The sequence below is a fragment of the Pongo abelii genome, chromosome 1 (genome assembly GCF_028885655.2).
Source record: "Pongo abelii isolate AG06213 chromosome 1, NHGRI_mPonAbe1-v2.0_pri, whole genome shotgun sequence".
Classification (NCBI taxonomy): Eukaryota; Metazoa; Chordata; class Mammalia; order Primates; family Hominidae; genus Pongo; species Pongo abelii.
This window is the reverse complement of record NC_071985.2, coordinates 42992173-43011048: the sequence shown is the minus strand read 5'-3', so window position 1 is coordinate 43011048 and position 18876 is coordinate 42992173. Positions and strand designations below refer to the sequence as shown.

At 48.3% G+C, this 18876-nt stretch overlaps 1 protein-coding gene and 1 pseudogene across 1 annotated transcript in view; both read left to right on the top strand.

The window, feature by feature from the left end:
* RASSF5 (Ras association domain family member 5) overlaps positions 1-18876 on the top strand; it is an 81050-nt gene that overhangs the window by 8862 nt on the left and 53312 nt on the right. The window lies entirely within an intron of this gene.
* On the top strand, positions 11286-12426 carry LOC112133881 (large ribosomal subunit protein eL8-like; annotated as a pseudogene).

The window sequence follows — 18876 nt, the reverse complement described above, 5'->3', positions numbered from 1 at the left end:
TGAGGTCAGCATATTCTGCAGCCCAAATGGGGCATTCGGAAGGGATTTCCCTGCATTACACGTGACTTTTTTTTTTTTTTTTTGAGATGGAGTCTCTTTCTGTCACCCAGACTGGAGTGCAGTGGTGCAATCTCGGCTCACCGCAACCTCTGCCTCCTGGGTTCAAGTGATTCTCCTGTCTCAGCCTCTTGAGTAGCTGGGACTACAGGTGCGTGCCACCACACCCGGCTAATTTTTTTGTATTTTTAGTAGAGATGGGGATTCACCGTGTTAGCCAGGATGGTCTCAATCTCTTGACCTCGTGATCCGCCTGCCTCGGCCTCCCAAAGGGCTGGGATTACAGGCATAAGCCACCACGCCTGGCCGTGACTCATATTTTAAAGTTCCCCCAGCAGCCCTGTGTTCTCTTCTTTGAGGGCGGGGATGGGAATGAGCCCTTGCCTGTGCTCAGCTAGGCAGGACTTCCTAGGCCCTCTTAGAGATCTTGGGTGCAAGGACCAGCGGGGCAAGGAACTTGGCCCCCACCCCTTGCTTGATGGTCCCAAGTGTCATTTCAGGACCCGGACTTGCTTATGCCCTTCTTCTGGTACAGAGGTTGCTTGGTAAACTAGAGAGGGCCACGACAAAGGCCATGGGCAGCTCCCTTCTCCCTGAAGAAGCATTAGGGAGAAAGAATCAGTCTGCAACTGAGGAAGGGTGGCATCAGAGCACAGAAGTGTAAGTGCATCTTCCACCAGAGATTCTGCAAGTGTGTGAGTCCTCTGAGGTGGATTTCCTCTGGTTAAGGGATAGGTGTCCCTGCTGGGCATGGAGTCTTCACCCCTGTAATCCCAGCACTTTGGGAGACTGAGGCAGGATGATCTCTTGAGTCCAGGAGTTCAAGACCAGCCTGGAGAACACGGTGAGACCCCCACCTCTACAAAAAATATAAAAATTAGCTGGGTGAGGTGGTGTCCGCCTGTAGTCCCAGCTACACGCTTGGGGGTGGGAGAATCACTTGAGCCCAGGAGGTCGAGGCTGCAGTGAGCCATGATTGGACCATTGCACTCCAACCTGGACAACAGAGCAAGATCCTGCCTCAAAAAAAAAAAGGAAAAGAACAAGTGTCCCTCCTTCATGTTAAACTGGTCCCCGCTGGTGGTTGGCAGGTGAGTCCTGTCATCTCTGGGCAGCCTGGGAGGGGCACCCCTCTCTAGTGGCTTTTCTGGAAGGCTCTGCCGCCTGTCTGGTGCCAGTCTTCTGTCTTGGACTGGGCAACAGGGCCTCCCAGAACTTTCCTACTAGGGCTTGGCAGCTTCTGGGAGTCAGAGTGAGAGAACACCTGTAAGTACTGTTTTGGGGCAAGAGAACAACATTTCTGCCCTTTTGTGACAGACTGATCTTTTCTCACCACCCCACACCCATAGGGTCGCATCCTCTTCTGCTCAGGTTTCTAGTCTCAGATAAATGAATGGCCTGACCCTCTGAAAGCAACACCACCTCCTTATGGGCCCCTCCCCCACCCTAGGCTTAGCACGGGAGGATGTGAATTAGCCCCAGTTTGTCCCTTAGGAGCCTGTACAGCTGGTGAAGCATTAGTAATCCACCATCCCCAAAGAAATCCATTAACGAGCTCCTGGGCTGGGCACGTGGTGTGAGGTAGCCGATCACTTCTGTCGTCTGAAACTTTGGAGACATTGATTTTCAGACTCACAGGCGCGACTGAGAAGTGAGGCTCGGGGCAGGCTCTTCCCTGCAGCCTGTTTGGTGGGGGCATTTTTATCTTATCAAGCTAAAAGCCCCAGGAATAGAAAGTTTTCCATTGGGGGAGGTGGAGGGGAAAGGACCTCAGTGCGGAGAGAGAAGGCATCGTCAGTCGGTGAGGGTACCAGAGCCTGAGGGCCCAGGTGACTGTCCGGGTCATGCGAGGCCCAGGGCCCTCCCCGGAGCCCTCCCCCACCCGGCACTCCACCCCTGACGCCAAGCCTGGAGAAAAGCTATTGATCTCCCGCGCTGAGATGACCGAGGGCCAGGAGGAGAAGGCAACTGCTGCCTGCTTTGGGACGGTCACTGCTCAGCTCCAGCGGCTCTTCTGCAGGCTCCCGAAGAGCCGCTCGGTCTCCAAAAAGCACCAGATCCTGCAGAGGTTCCACAACGGGCCCCGGAGGGCTCGGGGTAGGTCCAAGCCAATCTGGTTGGGGGAGCTTGGGTTCTGAGGCCTCTGCTACTGGCCTCTCCCATGGAAAAGGAGTACAGGATCTTTCTGGCAGTCTGCTATTTAGTGCTGAGCTCAGCACCACTCCTTGGCCCTCCTGACTCTGCAGGGACAAAGGCTCAGGTGCTGTCACCTTGCCTGGTATGGGTTGAACAGCCAGATCCAAAGGACATGGTCTGCCTGTTTTGGAGGCCTTGAGTTGGTAGTGGATTTTAACAACTTTTTATTGGCTGAGAATTAGGGCCAAGCGGTCGTCTTAATCAGGGTCCCTGAGCTGGCAGAATATGGGTATCTCGGATGGCCACTGTTTTCCATTCTGCCTATGCTGTAGCCCTTCAGACCCTGCCAAGTTGCTGAGTCAGCCTTCTGAGGACCTGGGAGCAGTGATGTTTCCCAGGCGAAGGCTTCTCACCCACAGAGTTAGTGAAGGTGCAGGCTGCATGGGGCTGAAGGCTGCTGGGTGGAGCACAGCTGACAGGAGTCCCGGCCTCGGGAGGTGGCCAGACCACTGATTCCTCTCCTGAGCACTAATTAGGGCGAGAACAGTCCTCGCCTGAAGAAGGATAACTGGATGGCATAGCGGTGAGTGAAAGATAAGAGGCAGAGACAACAGCAATCCAAATCATCATAGAATCTTAGGTCATCCCGTGCCCCTTTTCCAATGAAAGGAAGCTGGGACCAACAAAAGGCTCTGCTGGTGGCAGTGCCAGGACCAGGAACCCTGGGCACCTGCCTTCCAGCCTTGGATTCCTTCCGCTGTCTCATGCTGTCCACAGCATCTTACATTTCTGTAACACTCTCTGCTAAACACTCAGAGCATTTACATTTGTTTGCTTTTAATATCATTTATTCCATCCAGATACTGGTGTGGTGGGAATGGGAAGGGGATTATTCTGTTTCACAGATGAGATAGCTCAGACAAGTAAGGTCCCTTGTTAAAGGTCATTGCCATCTGGCTGGGTCTGGAACCTGCTTCTCTTTAACGGTTGGCACTCTTTGGAGCATACATACTTTTCTTGGGGCCCCCTGTCCCCATTTTTCTCTATACTTCTCTCATATACTTTCAAGAATCAGTGGGGATCTAGGCAGGTCACCACACTAAGTCGTAGGGATGGGACTAAAATGAAATGCCATCTCTGGACTAAGTTTTGGAAGCAGATTTTTAAAAATAGGATCTTGACTATGAAAAATACAATTTTTCTGATTAAGGCTTTACCTCTTGAGAAGTGGGAATTTTAATTGAACTAGCCCTAATCCCCATTTGGAGACAAATATTTCTTAGCCAGCCTGAATAATTTATCCTCATCAATATCCTAATACATACTGTGACCTTCACCGAGAAGAGAATTGGACACCGAGTTGCTCAATTTAAATGCTCATGAGCATGTTGGTATTCATCCTCTCTTTCCCCCTCCCTTACTCTCTCTTTACGAATTATTCAGCAGATCATTTCCTTGCTCCTTTGCTATTCAGCCCAAGGAGTTATAGATTTAAGTAAAATCAATCAGGCCTGAAGTGGCAGCATTAAGGTCAGGGCACATACCGCACTGTGGCTATGATGGGCTTGCTTAACTTGTGTTAGCATTTGGGCTTAATTGCCAAAAGAGGAGGGGAGAAGACAGGATGCTCAAGATGATAGGAAAGGTGGACTGCAGACTGTGGACATCTGGAATATCCTCATCTCACTCGCAAGACTCCATGAGCAGCCTGGAGTGTGGCATTTAAGAAAATGGATTTGGTGGCCGGGCGTGGTGGCTCACACCTGTAATCCCAGCACTTTGGCAGGCCAAGGCAGGCAGATCACCTGAGGTCAGGAGTTCAAGACCAACCTGGCTAACATGGCGAAACCCCATCTCTACTAAAAATAGAAAAATTAGCTGGGCAAGGAGATGGGCACCTGTAATCCCAGCTACTCGGGAGGCTGAGGCAGGAGAATTGCTTGAATCCGGGAGGCGGAGGTTGCAGTGAGCTGAAATCGTGCCACTACACTCCAGTTTGGTTGACAAAGCGAGACTCCATCTCAAAAAAAAAAAAAAAAAAAAAAAAAAGAAAAGAAAACAGGCTTGGAGCCAGGCTGCCTTGAGTCAGGATCCTGGAGTCACCACTTTCTGGCTGTGGCTCCTCCTACAGATTAACCTCTCTGAGCCTCAATTTTCCAAGTATAGGATAGGGCAAAAAATCTCAACCTCAGACTGGTGTGGGGTGGATTAAATGTCAAACAGTTGAAACCACGTTTGGTGCATAGAAAGCCCTGCACTGGGAGCTGCTGTTGCTGAGTGCTCCCAGGAAGACTTTTCATAACTGCTCCCCGTGGGTCATTGGGACAAGCCTGCAGCACGGTTGTCTGCCCCTCCATTGTACCTGGACCAGGGTGGACTGCCTGCATCTCAGTGGGAGAGATAGGATTTGTAGGTTGCCCAGGCAAAAGTAGAGGAGAGACATAAACTCACAAACACATTCCCTGGAAAAATTCCTATCATTGAGTTTACCACATCACATAATTAACAGGCAGAGCTAGATTAGCCCACTGGGTATCTTTAGGAGCTAAGCAAGCATGTCACCAAGGAGCAAGTCATATGTCATTTTAAAAGGCTGCTAGGGGGGTCTGTGGGAAATAGGCCTGGGTCTCTCCAAAAGTCTCTGGTGGTCCTGGCTGCAGTGATGCAGCTGTAAAGAAACCTTTGTGTGTCTCCAGCAGAGAGGTCCTCTGACATAATCTATTTACTTTCCTTCCCACTGCAAAAAGAGCCTGCTTTTGCCCAGTTGATGATTGGCACTTTGAATGGCTGTAAGTGACATCAAAGCAGGTGTGGAAAAACCAGTTGGATGTAGTAGCCTGATTGTCCCATGATGGACTGAACCTGCCTGCTCCTGGCCTCCTGTGACCTCCTGGCACTAGAACTGGGCATACCTGCGGTGCATTCATATCTGTATTTCTGCATGAGCTTCGTCTGCCATCTTGCAGTTTGCATATGCCCAGCCAGGTATCCTTGCAATCCTATTTGGCTGTCCTTATCTTTGGGGTCTGTGGCATACTACCACAAATATACTCCAGGCTAACAAGAGGCTAGGCTGCCCTTTGCCCCTTCTCAGAGATGATTGTCTGCCTTAAAAACAGAAACAAAAGCAAACAAAAACAACCCTCCCCTCCTCTTTCCATATGTGCCCTCAATTCTAGAGCCCAAATCCTTTGTCAGCTACCCAGGGTCCTCTGTCTGTCTTCTCAGGGGCCCCAGGGATGGGTGAGAGGGCCCAGAGCCCAAGGCTGGGGGACCTCTGCTGCTTTGTCTCTCTTACACCCAGGGCAGAGTGACACATGCCTAGAGGAGGGGCCCCTCCTGAGCAGGTCTGGGGCCGAGAGGGTATCTGGCAGCTCCACACTGGCTTTGGATACCACGGGCTTGTTGCTATTTGTTGAGTTCCCTTAAACCCAACTGCCTACAGTGTTTTAAATTATTTTTTATTTTCTTAAGGTGCCTGGCAATAGGATTTCTTTTTTCCCTTGGTGATGATCAAACTAGTATGTATCTTTACTGAGCTCTCTCTCTCTCTCGAATCCTTTCACACACATCTTCCTGTCACACGCAGTCTTGGTTGTGACTGCCTGTACTTTGTAACAGTGAGCTATGGCAGGCCCTCAGTCAGCACATGGTGAGTGAATGCAGGCCACGCATGCACAAATGAACAACTGGTTAGGAGCTGGGTGGTTGTGGAAAGAGGGGAGACAGAACCGTAGAAAAAGGTTTAGTTCTCTCCCTGTGTATCTCTGAGTACATGTGTCCTGATGGTCACACATAATTTAATTGCCCTATTCAAAAACTATGCTGTGTCTTTGTACTTCTCTCTGCATGGCCATACCCTAAATGCAGCGTGAGCGTTTTCTGATGTGGTGTCGGATGGTCCAGGTGACAAATCTCTCACATTCACTTGCACGTGAGGAATGAGGTCCATTTGGCTCGCTTGCCCCAGCACCTTCCCCCAAACCATTTACTTTTACACTTTCTCCCAAAATAGATTGCCTCTTACCGTTCTTGGCCAAGCGGGGATTCTCAGGGCTGCTCTGTGATGTGCACTGAGGGCCTGCAGATTTTCCCACCTCTTTCTGCTCCCTCCACATTTTCTCTTGGCCATCACTGTCATCAACAAGCTGTACTGCATGAGGCCACAGTGCCATGGTATAAGAAGGTCAGTCAAATAGAGGTGCATCTCTTAAAGGGGCATACAGCATCATCAGGAAACATAATGTATATAAAGATTACAAAGAACCCCCTAAAATGTAGTCAAGCCAAAAATGAATTAAAATTTAAAAAATTTAAAATGGTTTAGCTATTGTAAGATGACTAGATTCATTTAAAAGTAAAGCTAATTTTAGACAACAGTGGGCTATGGTTAAAACAATAGAAATGTTATAAACATTGGATGTATAAAAAATATATGCCAGGCATGGTGGCTCACACCTGTAATCCCAGCACTTTGGGAGACTGAGGTGGGCAGACCACCTGAGGTCAGGAGTTCAAGACTAGCCTGGCCAACATGGTGAAACCCTACCCTACTAAAAATACAAAAATTAGCCAGGCATAGTGGTGGGCACCTGTAGTCCCAGCTACTTGGGAGGCTGAGGCAGGAGAATTGCTTGAAACCGGGAGGTGGAGGTTGCGGTGAGCCGAGATTGTGCCACTGCACTCCAGCCTGGGCGACAGAGCAAGACTCTATCTCAAAAAAAACACCATATATATATATTATATAAAATATATAGTATATATAATATATATCATTATAATTATATAATGATATATAATATAATAGATATATTATATATAATATATTTTATATATAAATACAAATATGGTTTTTTTTGAGACAGAGTCTTGCTCTGTCGCCCAGGCTGGAGTGCATATATGTTTCTATATAAAATGTATATAAAATATATTACATGTATAATATATAAAAAATATATTTATATATATTTTATATATTATACATGTAATATATAAAAAATATATTATATAATATATATTATATAATATTTTATATAATATATATTATATAATATATAATATATAATATATAATATATATTATATAATATATATTATATAATATATAATATATATTATATAATATATATATTATATTTTTTATATATTACATGTATAATATATAAAATATATAATATATTTTATATAATATATATAATATATAATGTATTTTATATATAATAGATATATAAAAAATAGGGGATGGGGCAGAAGAGATGGGAAGGAGAGCTCTCACATTGTCCTAGCAGGGAGTCAGTTAATACAGTCTATGGTTGAAGCACGGATTGCTAAAAATGACTCAACACCATTACATTTGTTTATAATACACACGCATACACACACACACACACACACACACAGGGCAGAGTGGGGACATGCTTCAGGCTACAGCACCCCCAAAGAACAAAGTGGTGGGAACAGGCCGTGTGGAGAAGGTGCCAGGGGTCAGGCCTGTCTCCCTTGTACTGGGTGCCTGGCAGGTGCTCCTCTTACTTCCTGCATCATTTGTCTGAACTTGTTGTGAACTATCCTGCCCTCTCTTCCTCTGCCCACTCCTCCCAAAACACCCCTACTTCAACACACCCAACCTGGCCTGGCCACAGTACCTTCCTTTTGTTGGTGTTTTCAGCCTAGGGATATGTGGTTGTGTTGGAGATGGATGATTAATGTGCCTGCCCGAGAGGCACACCCACCCACACCCACCCACGTGAGACAGGATGGTGCCCCTGCAGGCCAGCCGGGGCACCCAACTTCTGCCAGGCAAGCTGGGTGTGTTTGGGTGGAGGGCACAGGGGACACATCCAGCCTGCCTGGGAATGTGGCTTGGAGAATAAATCATTGATCCATTAGATCCAGGGACCCAGGTTCCAGAAAGAATTTTTTTTTTTTTAGAGATAGGGTCTTACTCTGTCCCCCAGGCTGGAGTACAATGGACCTATCATAGCTCATTACAAGCTTGAACTCCTGGGCTTGAGCCATCCTCTCACCTCACCCACCTGAGTAGCTGGGCCTACAGGCACACACCATCCCCCACCCCACTAAGGTTTTAATTGTTTTGGAGAGCTGTTTTACAAAAAAAGCAAAACAAAACAAAATTGTTTTAATTGTTTTGTTATTGTTGCCCAGGCTGGTCCCAAATTTCTGGCCTTAAGCAATCCTCCTGCCTCAGCCTCCCACAGTGCTGGGATTACAGGCGTGAGCTACCCTGAGGGTCCCAGAGAGAATTTTAATATCTGCTTTGGTGTCTGAGCAACAACTGAGCAGATCTTATGCCTTTCCCTTTAGTACAAAGTGGTCGCTCAAAAGTGTATGTCAATCCCATCCAGCCCTGCCACACAGAAAACTGATACAGTCATTTTGGAAGAGAGTAAAGACCAGGATCTTGGGGTGGTCTTTGGCTCTCTTCCCTGTGCCTCAGTTCAGCAGAGGCTCCCAGCTTCACCCCACCTCTCCAGCACTTTCCCCTCTTGCCAGCCTTGGAGGAGCCTGCTTCCATAAAGCCCTCCACCCCAACCCACTCTTTTACATGGGAACTCTGCATCTAGGCCAAACTGGAGCGTGCTCAGGCGCATCCCCTCTTGGCTGTTCTCATAGAGACGACAGCCCCTGCGTGTCAGCTGCCCATCTTGCCTGCCCACACGAGGGGCTGGCCATCTCTGACCTTAGAGTTCCAGGACACTCGTCTTACCATTACATTGACCTTTCCTGTTTGCTTCCTGGCTTGCTTTCTGGCACTGTGTGTGTGTGTGTGTGTGTGTGTGTGTGTTGGAGTTGGGGCTGGGGTTGTGTGGAGGGAGGGAGCAGTTGTGTGCCTCCAGGCCCTCCAGGCTGGGCTGCAGGATGCTGAATGCCCCCAGGGTGGTCTGTCCTCTAAATCAAGGAACTACAGTAAGTGGTCTCAAGAGGGCTGGGCTTCGCCTCCTTCCTGGAAACATAAGGATGCAGATGTCCTGAGCTGGCTGCCTGACCCTTGGAATGGGGAGTTTCCATTCCCTTGCCGTCAGCCTCACTAGGAGTTTAGCCAGGAGTTTGAAAAACTTATAGATCATGTTGATTTTGGCAATGGCTGCAGACCTCCAGTCTTGACTATCACAGTCTCTCCGCCTTCCCATTCACCAACATGACCTATCCTTCCAGCCCCCCTGCCTTATTCCTCTGGACCCATTAAAGGCAGAAGTTGGAGGGAAGTGGGAGCAGGTGGGAGGAACTCAGATGAGCAGGAAAGTTGCACAACTCTCCTTACCCTAATAATACGTTAGAAGAGGACCTGAAAATTGAGAGGGTTTTTGGCTGGCATCACATGCTGAGTCAACAGGAAGCTGGGTGGACTCAGGCATCTCATAGCGTTGAAAATGACAGCTGTCATTTATTGAGCACCTACCATATGCCAGGTGCCGTTGGGTGCTTTGCATACATACTGTCTAATTTTGGCAACAAATTTGCTGGCAAGAAAGATATTACCACCGCCATTTGCAGTTGAGGAAATTGAGGCTAACTAAATTCCATAGTTAACTGAGGTTAATTGTCCAGGTGTCTCATACCCAATTAGAGGGAGGGCTCAGGCTCAAACCCTGATTCATGTGACTCCAGAGTCCAGATTCATTGCACGCTCCAGCACCCGATTGAGTGTTCCATCTTTTCCACCCATTCTCCAAGACCTCTATCACACAGGTTAAGCAGTGTGTTTCAAGGGATCACACAATCTGGGTAAGGATTTCTGATGTGTGGCTGGTAAGTGGGTGCGCTCTGGTGCCAATCTGTGAGGCAGTTGGTGCTGGGAACTTGGCGTCCATTTTGGTGTCATAGGGAGAGGGTTTGCAGAGGCTGGGCCTCTTTGAGTGGGGAAGGCTGAGAGCCTGCTGTCTTGTGGAGCCTGAACTTGGCTGAAGTGCTGGCCTCTATGGTGAAATTGTCCTGAGAGCTCAGGACAAGAACCTTTGGCTGCTGCCTGGGTGGTTCCAAGTCTCCCAGATATGGTGTTCCAGAGACAAAGGGGTCATGGATGGAGGACCAATTCAGAGCAGGCAGACAGTATGGGTGGCTTCAGAAACTCCCAGGATGCTGGCAGCCTCCAAGGCTGAGTGGCTTGGTTGAGCTTGGAGGAGAGCTGTGAAGTGGTACATCCCAGGCCCTCCAAAGACAGGACAGAGGCCTCAGGTGGGGTACTCTCCCTGCTCCCTGCTAGGACAGAGGAAAAAACACTCCTTGCCCAAATCCCTTCAATTCAGGCTCTTTCTGGCCTTGGGCCACCCTGACTGCCATCCCCGATGAAGCCCATCCCTGGCCTCAAGCAGTGCAGAGTAGGGACCAGGAGCAAGTGGAGGGGACAGTTCTGAGGAATGGGCTGTTGAGGAGCAGCCAGGCATGATGGATCTTCACTCTCCACCTGCTGCTCGCCAGCTACGAGGCTGCCAAAGGTCATTTATCTCTTCAAGTCTCAATTTCCCTATCTCTAAAATAGGAGTAGACCCAATGAGTTAAAAACTTATGTCCACAAAATAACCTGAATAAAGTTGTTTATAGCAACTTTATTCAGAGTTGCCAAAATTTGGAAGCAACCAAGATGTCCTTCAGTAAATGAAGAGATGAATAAACTATCGTCATCCAAATAATGGAATATTATTCACCAATAAGAAGAAATGAGTTTTCAAGCCGTGAAAAGACAAGGAGCTCCATAAATATATATACATCTACTATGTACCCACAATTTTTTTAATTAAAAAAAAAAGACAGGGAGATAATACTAAATGAATGCATAGTACTAAGTGAAAGAGCCAATCTGAAAATTGGCTACGTATCTTATGATTCCAACTGTATGGTATTCTGGAAAAGATAAATCTATGGAAACAGTTAAAAGATCAGGGGTTGCCAGGGATAGAGAGGAAGAAGGGATAAATAAATAGGCAGAGCACAGCGGGTTTTTAGGGCAGCGAAACTACTCTGCCTGATGCTATAATGGTGGGTGTATGTCATTATACATGTGTCCACAGCCATAGAACGTACAGCACCAAGAGTGAACCCCAATGTAAACTATGGACTCTGGAGATCATGATGCATCAGTGTGGGTTCATCAGTTGTGACAAATGTACCACTCTGGTGGGGGATGCTGATAATAGGGGAAGCTGTGCAGCATATGTAGGGGCAGGGGGTATAAAGGAACTTTCTGTATTTCCTGCTCAATTTTACTGTGAACCAACATTGTTCCAAAAAAGTCTATTTTAAAAAAATTAGTGGTAGCCAGGCACAGTGGCTCACACTTGTAATCCTAGCACTTTGGGAGGCTGAGGCAGGCAGATCACTTGAGGCCAGGAGTTTGAGACCAGCCTGGGCAACATGATGAAACCTCATCTCTACAAAAAATTAAAAAATTAGCTCTCTCTTCCCGCCTTCCAAAATGCTGAAAGGAAAGAAGGCCAAGGGGAAGAAGGTGGCTCCGGCCCTTGCTGTCATGAAGAAGCAGGAGGCCAAGGAAGTGGTGAATCCCCTGTTTGAGAAAAGGCCTAAGAATTTTGGCATTGGACAGGACATCCAGCCCAAAAGAGACCTCACCTGCTTTGTGAAATGACCCCGCTATATCAGGTTGCAGTGGCAGAGAGCCATCCTCTATAAGCGGCTGAAAGTGCCTCCTGCGATTAACCAGTTCACTCAGGCCCTGGACCACCAAACAGCTACTCAGCTGCTTAAGCTGGCCCACAAGTACAGACCAGAAACAAAGCAAGAGAAGAAGCAGAGGCCGTTGGCTCAGGCTGAGAAGAAAGCGGCTGGCAAAAGGGACGTCCCCACTGAGAGACCACCTGTCCTTCGAGCAGGAGTTAACACTGTCACCACTTTGGTGGAGAACAAGAAAGCTCAGCTGGTGGTGATTGCACATGACGTGGATCCCATTGAGCTGGTCGTCTTCTTGCCTGCCCTGTGTCATAAAATGGGGGTCCCTTACTGCATTATCAAGGGGAAGGCAAGACTAGGACGTCTAGTCCACAGGAAGACCTGCACCACTGTCGCCTTCACACAGGTTAACTCGGAAGACAAGGGTGCTTTGGCTAAGCTGGTGGGAGCTATCAGGACCTATTACAACGACAGATATGATGAGATCCACTGTCACTGGGGCGGCAATGTCCTGGGTCCCAAGTCTGAGGCTCACATCGCCAAGTTCAAAAAGGCAAAGGCTAAAGAACTTGCCACTAAACCGGGTTAAATGCACACTGTTGAGTTTTCTGTACATAAAAATAATTAAAATAATACAAAGTTTCCTTCAGAAATAATTAACCAGGTGTGGTGGTGTGTGCCTGTGATCCCAGCTACTCAGTGGGAGGATTGCTTGAGCCTGGGAGGTCAAGGCTGCAGTGAGCCGTGTTCACGTCACCGCACTTCAGCCTGGGTGGCACAGTGAGACCCTGCCTCAAAAAAATAAATACAATAAAATAAAAATTAAAAATTGGGGTAGAAACACATATTGCCCAGTCATAGTATGGATTATATGAAATAATGCATGTAGAATACCTGGTGTATGGTGGGTACTGAGTAATGGTACCTGATGTCATCACAGTGTGGGTACGTGATTTTTCTTTGTTCCCTTTTTGTGGCATTTTTCCATTAGTAAAGAATGTATTTCCATTATAAATTTAAACAATTTAGAAACTATAAAGGTAGGAAAAGCACTTGAAATCCCATCACTCAAAGCAAACATGTGACCTGCCTTCCAGACAGCTCTCTGCATAATGTATAAGTATGTATAGATTTTATATCATTGAAATCATAAAACACAATCTTTTTCCTTTTTTAGATGTATGTTGTGGACATATTTTCATGTTGACCAATATCAATATGCATCATCTTATATAATGGCTACATAGTATTCCATTTCAAAATATAATTATAACTAGTCTTTTGTAGATGGATGTGGGGGTATTTCTAGCATTTTGTTGTCATAAATAACTACATGATGAACATTTTAGTGATGATATATTTAGATGTGAGTAAATACACACTCAGAATAAATTCCTGCAGGAAATTGATACCACCAATAAGGTAGTACCTTCTCATTCCCCCACATCCCCTTTAATACTGGAACTTATTAACTTTGGTTAACAATTTTCTTTTCTGAAACTAGAGTGTGATTTTAGAAGTTCAAATGTTGGAGGAGGGGTGAGTAGAAAAGCAGGGAGGAGGGATGTTCCAGGGGGCCGGAAGAGGCTTCTCTGCCAAGTGGGGCAGGGTTACCCCTTACAGACTCCAAGCAAGTACACCAAGCCCCTCCCCGCTGCAGGGAGCTGAGCCCTGGAGCCTCCCTTGCTCATAGGGGAGCCATGAAAGGTCTGAGGATGATCAAGACCTTTTCCTTAGGACCGTGATGCACCTCCAGGTGAAGGTCTGGAGGAAGGTCAGTGGGCACTGATGGGGTGTGCACAGACGGGCTTTCGAGATGAGGATGTCTGATGCTGTGGCCAGTGGCCAGACAGACTTGGATGTTAGCGAGGTAAAAAGAAGAGCTACTATTATTGAACTCCTAGTATGTAGCAAGTGTTGTGTTGTTATTTACATAACTTTCTCATTTAATTCTCAACAACCGTACTGCTATCATCTCCACTTAACAGAGGAGGAAACCAAGGCCAGTAGAGGTTAGGACACCGGCCTGGGGTCAGATCAGCACTCTCACTGTGGCATCTCCACTTCAGCAAAAGGCAGAGAACCATTCCTTCCTTTAGTCGCTCAACCAATTTGTAGTAGTCCCTTTCCGAATGCTTGCTAGTGAATGGGCTTCCTAAACTCGGAGCAGGGCCCAGAGCAAAGGGCTGCAGAAAGGGTCACATTCAGGAACTGTGGCCGAGGAGATCTGGAGCAGGCAGTGAGGTTGCAGAGGGAGCAACTGTGTCTATTGTATGAGAGCCTGAGTCTGAAGGGACATCTTGGGGCCAGATTGAGAGGCGGTATCCTAGCTGGGGGAGCTGGTAGGTTAGAGGCTGCAGGGTGAGGGTTCAGGGGGCTGGAGGTGGTGGAGCTGCCCTGGGATGGTCTGTGCGCAGAGGGCGCTGGAGACCCTCTCTGGGTGGTCTTGGAGCTGCCATAGCTGGTCCAGCCCAGAGGCTCCAGTGGGGCAACACCCAGTGGAAAAATGGGGGATTCTTAAAGGAGAATCCCCTTGAAAAGGGAGTGAAGACAGGCACCATGAGATGGCGACAGTCTCCACTGACTTATTCAAGAGGATCAGGACAAGCTTTACACCTGCCTTTTTAAAACTTTGGTAAATTGAGCCGGGCACGGTGGCTCACGCCTGTAATCCCAGCACTTTGGGAGGCCAAGGCAGGTGGATCACGAGGTCAGGAGATTGAGACCATCCTGGCTAACACGGTGAAACCCCGTCTCTACTAAAAAAAATAAATAAATAAATACAAAAATTAGCCGGGCGTGGTGGCGGGTGCCTGTAGTCCCAGCTACTCAGGAGCCTGAGGCAAGAGAATGGCGTGAACCCAGGAGGCGGAGCTTGCAGTGAGCCAAGTTTGCGCCATTGCACTCCAGCCTGGGCAACAGAGCGAGACTCCGTCTCAAAAAAAAAAAAAAAAAAAGTTTGGTAAATGGTAATTTTCCAATGCATATTACTTTTTCAGATTTCCCTGTAGTGCCTAAGAACAAACTTATCTTAAAACTAAAAGTGATTTGTGTGCTTGTTTTGGAAATACCTATAGGAGTAAGGTTGGTGAGACTCAGGAATCCACATAGCAGAGCAGTGGAAAGAGAGGGTAGGGGATGGATCATTAACTCTTAACTTGGAGCCTCCACCTTCCAGGGCTTCTGTGTAGTTCTTGACGTCAGGAACCCCATTTAACCCTCATGGCAGCCCTAGGAGCTGGCTACTATGATTCCTGTTTTAGGGTAGAGAAAATTAATGCTCAGAGAAGTTCATAACTTACCCAGGGTCACAGAGCTAACTGAGCGGGGCCTGGAGGCTACGCCTTCTTCAAAGTCCATTCTCTTTCCATGATATCACAGCATAGGCCAGGCTGCTGGTCCTCAGGGAGAGTGGGGAAGGGGGTGTTAAGGTTTGCTGTAAGATTGGCTTTCTTCAAAAAGGCGTAGGGGTGTTCAGAGAATGGGCATAGGTCCCCGGATTCAGAAGTTGTCGTGTTTTCCCTCAGGCATCAGAAGTTGCTTTGTCCATGCAGAGTGAGAAGCTGCTGTTCACTGACCTGGGATTGACCACAGGGGAGGCTGGTAGCTCTGCTGCCATCTGGGCTCAGTCGCCTTGGTGCCCGCCTGGCCCTTACCCACACCTTGGCCTGGGCTGGAGGAGGGGAGAGTTAAATGGAGAGTTCTATGTTGTCTCTGTATCTTGCATGCAACTCTGGGGTGAAAGGGCCTTAAGGGTTTCTTATCAACAGAATAAGTTCTTATCAACATACCCGTTTTCTGGTTCAGAAAACAGCCACTCAGGCTATGCAGCCACACAGCAGAGGGTGCATGTGTGTGCCTCTGTATGTGTGTGCATTTGGCAACTGGGGTGGGGTAAAAGCTAACATTGGCAGCCCTGGGGATTAAGGGGAGGTTTGTAGCTTCTGAATTTTGGAAAAACATCCTCCTAGCTGTGGAACTCCTGTGTAGTTCCACCTGCTGGCTTTACTTCTTCAGGGCTAAAGTGAAAGAAGTAATGCCATCTCCAAGCATAGGCCACCATGGCCTGTGGGCCATGTTTGAGGTGGTGACCTTGGCGGTAACCTTCATGGACTGTGAAGCCCAGGAGCAGGCCCGGTAGAAGTAGGTAGGCCGTCTTGGCCTCAGTTTACCACTCCCTAGCCTCCCCGTCTTGTCCTGCCGGCCCACTGTGATCTCTGGAGGTGATTTCCACTTGAAACCACCATCTGTTTGGGCCTAAGGGCTCTGTGCTCCTAATATGACCCAGGGAGGGTCCGTGTTGTGGATTGAACTGGGCTTTCCCCAAAAATGATATACTTAAGTCCTAATGCCCAGGCTGGGCACGGTGAATCATGCCTGTAATCCCAGCACTTTGGGAGACTGAAGTGGGAGGATCACTTGAGGCCGGGAGTTTGATATTAGCCTGGGTAACATAGAGAGACCCTGTTTCAACAGCAACAAAAAAATCAGCTGGGCACGGTGGCACACACCTGTAGTCCTAGCTACTCAGGACACTGAGGTAGGAGGATGGCTTGAGCCTAGGAGTTTGAGGTTACAGTGAGCTATGGTCACGCCACCGTACTCCAACTTGGGTGAGAAAGTGAGACCCTGTCTCAAAAAAGAAAAAAAAAGTTCTAACCCCCAGTAGCTCAGAATGCAACCTCATTCGGAAATATGGTAGTTGCAGGTGTCATTAAGATGAGGTCGCACTGGAGTAGGTTGGCCTCCTAATTCAATTTGACTGGTATTCTTATAAGAAGACAGAAGCACAGGGAGAACGCCACGTGACAATGGACGCAGAGGCTGGAGTCGTGCAGCTGCACACCGAGGAATCCAGCAAATCATCAGAAGCCAGAAAGAGGCAACACAGGACTCTCCTGGTTATTTCAGAGCAGGCCTGGCCCAGCCAACACTTGATTTCAATCTAGCCTCCAGAACTGCGAGACAGTATTTCTGTTTGTTTAAGTCACCTGGTTCATGGTGCTTGGTTCCTGGGTGCTGAGGTCCTCAGCCCTCCATCCCAGCTCCTGGCTGTGGCTCCCTCCTGGGGAGAGGGGCTCCTACTGTGGTTTGTCTCCTTCATTTCCCTTTATAGTTGTCCCCTTCTATATATTTTCATAGGCCCCTCTTCCAAATCCTGGAAGCACATTTACTTTCCTCAAAGCATCCCCTAGGAATAGGGATAGGGGCTATCATTGGAAGGAAAGGCTACAAAAGGGAAAGGATCATTTGATTTTACAGATGGCAATGTCAATATCAAGAAATGCCTGTTCTCCCAGAGAAACTACAGCTAGAACCTACAAATATTACTCCTTAATCTGTTGCTGCCTCTTGTTGGCAAGATCCTTGTCCTCTTTAGTGATGACAGAATCCCCTGCCTCCTCTTGGCCCCTGTGATAAGGTCACAGGGTTTCCCTGGAGTCTCATCTCCTCTGGAAGCTCCCCAGAGCTGCCTGCACCCTGAAGCCCTCCCTGCCTGCTCTGGCTGGCAACTGTCTCTAGTTGAGCAAGCTTCCTAGGTCTGTGCCACAGCCAGGCCCCTGCTTTGGGCTGTCTCTGTTGTTAGTTATCTTTTCACATGTGCGGCCCATCTGCCCAGTGAGCCTAGGTTTCCCAGGTTTCTTGTCTAATTCATCCTCACTCTCGGGCTAGCACAGAGCATGAGGAAGCCCCCATGCTCCAGACATTGATGCTGCTGCCAGAGGAGATGGCACTAGCTGTCCAGGGAGGGCTGAACCCTTCCTTCCTGGAAGCCATGCTCCACCTAGAGTTTCACTTTTCCCTCCCTCCTTCCTCATCCAAACTGAGCACCTGGCCGGGTGCGGTGGCTCACACCTGTAATCCCAGCACTTTGGGAGGCAGAGATGGGCAAATCGCTTGAGCCCAGGAGTTCGAGACCAGCCTGGGCAAAATGGTGAAACCCTTTTTAATTAGCCAGGTGCAGTGGTGGGCGCCTGCAGTCCCAGCTACTCAGGAGACTGAAGTGGGAGGATTACTTGAGCCCAGGAGGTGGAGGTTGCAGAGAGCCACGATAGCACCACTGCACTGCAGCCTGGGCGGCAGAGTGAAACCTTGCCTCAAAAAGAAAAAACAAAAAACAAAACATAAATTGAGCACCAGCTGAAGGCTGTGGAGGACAGTGGAATACCAAGGGCAGGGGCTGGTTTGGTTTGGCAGCAGCTGATGATGAGCTGCCTTAAGGGAACTGTGGTCTGTGGAGAATTAACCACTGGGTCTAGTGGAACGTGGCTCTGTCTTTGGAATCTCATGGGTCTCCCCAATCCCTGAACACGTCAGGCCTGCAGCCTGTTGCTTTTGGGTTTGGAGAAAGGCATGGGGGCTCTGACTTCATCTCTGCTGGCCTAAAAGCCCTGGGCTTGGCATTTCCAGGACCAGGATGTAAGAAGATGTGCTTCAGAGGTTTTGCCGCAGCCTGTGATTACATGGTCTGATGGAACAAAGTCTTTGGTGCTCAAACATGCTTCTTATAAAATCCCAGAACACTTCTCAGAGTCTTCTGCTACTTAGTGTTGTCCAGCTCAGCATGGTGATGTTTTCAGTGTGTGTGTGTGTGTGTGTGTGTGTGTGTGTGTGTGTGTGTGTGTGTGAGGGAGAGAGATGGAAATTGAGAGATTCAGATGCACAGATGGACACAGACTGCCTGTGCCAATAGGACAAGGAGCTAAAAGAGGAGGAGAGACAACTTCCTCCTCTCCCAGGTGCCTTCCCATTTGTGAGTTATGGCAGCTCTCATCACCGTGGAGTTGGGCGAGCTTTCAGTCCTTCCTCCTTTGCCTTGTTGCCATTTCTTGGCATCCTCAGAGCATTCTTCATCGCTCAAATCTCTACCAGAGCCATACAGGTGTGTCCCAGTGCCAGCGCCAGGAACAATGCTGCCCATGGTTCTGGCCTCAGTGCTCCCTTATCAAAGCCCTGGTATTTCTGGGCACTGCGGGCAGAAGTTTGGCCTGCACTTCCCTTTGTGCCCTTCACCTTACTAAAGGGGAGGCTGTTTTTG